Below are 2,053 nucleotides of genomic sequence, written 5' to 3'. Positions count from 1 at the left end.
ACCTGAATCCAGTAGACGCAGCATAGCAGCCATTCTGGAAGTGGTGTCGGTGGCTCCCCAAGCCCTTGAAGCTGGCTCCAGCCATATAGCTTCCTCCGCCCAACCTTGGTACCTGTTCCTCCAGCCTTCGCTATAATTCTGCCAGCTACTATGGAGGAAAAGTTAAATATTAAATTTGAACTCAATTGAACGTGGACACAATGGTCAAGTCCCGTAACAGGTTGCATGAGCCCCTTGAGGCATTCATTCATCCAGCACTGTTACAGATAACTCTGTACCTGTACTTGAGTTATTGAAAAACAGACAATCACAAAAACAAGTTGACCTTTATGTGTTCCTTGAGCCCAGTCGCGAAGGGCCCTCGTGACTGGGCCTCATGCCAATTAACGCATTACAAAAAGGGCCAGGGTCGGCCGGGCGCGGTGGCTCACGCCTGTAATCCCAGCACTTTGGGAGGCCAAGGCAGGCAGATCACGAGGTCAGGAGATGGAGACCATCCTGACCAACATGGTGAAACCCCGTCTCTACTAAAAGGCAAAAAATTAGCCACGCGTGGTGGGGCGCACCTGTAGTCCCAACTACTCGGGAGGCTGAGGCAGGGGAATCACTCGAACTCGGGAGGCGGAGGTTGCCGTGAGCCAAGATCATGCCATTGCACTCCAGCCTGGCAACAAAGCGAGGCTCTGTCTCAAAAAAAAAAAAAAGAGCCAGGGTCCCAGGCCACACGCAAGCTTCTTGAGACCTCTCCTCTTCTGTGCACAGACAAGTGGCTGACTCTGGAGCCCAGGCTGTTGCTTCCCGGTCTGGTAATGAATCCAACATAGTCTGGTAAGTGTAAATATATATATATATATATATATATATATATTATTTTTTTTTTTTTTCCCTTCTCCCCTTCCCATTTCTCACTCATAGGTGGGAATTGAACAGTGAGAACACATGGACACAGGAAGGAGAACATCACACTCCGGGGACTGTTGTGGGATGGGACGGGGGAGGGATAGCATTAGGAGATATACCTAATGCTAAATGACGAGTTAATGGGTGCAGCACACCAACATGGCACATGGATACACATGTAACAAACCTGCACATTGTGCACATGTACTCTCCCAAAGTGCTGGGATTACAGGCATGAGCCACTGCACCCAGCCAAACCACGTTTAAATAAGGCAAATACTGAGTTGCAACCTATTGGGCTGTTTCTGTACCTTACTTCCATTTCCTGCACCTCACTTTTCTTTTTATGTCCATAAATCATCTCTGACCATATGGCAGCACCAGGATGTCTCTAAACCTATTCTGGTTAGTGGATCAGGGGCCTGCCTGATTTGAGAATCCTTCCTTGTGCAATTTAATTCTGTTAAATTTAATTTGTCTAAAGTTTTTTAACAGTTTATTGTATTTCATGGTTGCTGACTGTGCTGAGAATATCCAATGAAGTGAGAAAAATATGCAACCCTGTAGCTCTCAGTCTAGACGTTAGTTATCTAAATCACACCCTCATCCTGTGGCAGCTGCCGGGGCTGCGTCCACTTACTTCCTCTTCTGAACCAGGCCCGTGTCCAGCTCTAAATAACTCAGCCTTCATTTATTCCTTATTATTCTTCTTTGTTCATTTTTGCTTATTCTTTATGACTACATCTATTATTTCATGGCTGTGTGAACTTTCACCTCCTTAGGTTACCTCCCAGACATGGACAAAGGCCCGGTGTCTATCCTTAGACACCAAGGACTCTGTCGCTTGAAAACCTCTCTTAGAAGAGACCACTTGGGGCCAGGCATGGTGGCTCACACTTGTAATCCCAGCACTTTGGGAGGCCAAGGAGGGTAGATCACTTGAGGCCAGTTCAAGACCAGCCTGGGTAACATGGCAAAACCCCATCTCTACTAAAAATAAAAAAATTAGCCAGGCATGGTGGTGCATGCCTGTAATCCCAGCTATTTGGGAGGCTAGACACGAAAGTTGCTTGAACCTGGGAGGCAGAGGTTGCAGTGAGCTGAAATTGTGCCACTGCACTCCAGCCTGGGCGAAACAGTGAGACTCTGTCTC

This window comes from Nomascus leucogenys, chromosome 2 (assembly GCF_006542625.1).
Source record: "Nomascus leucogenys isolate Asia chromosome 2, Asia_NLE_v1, whole genome shotgun sequence".
In the NCBI taxonomy this organism is placed as follows: domain Eukaryota; kingdom Metazoa; phylum Chordata; class Mammalia; order Primates; family Hylobatidae; genus Nomascus; species Nomascus leucogenys.
The sequence above is the reverse complement of the archived record's forward strand: the minus strand, read 5'-3'. Positions refer to the sequence as shown.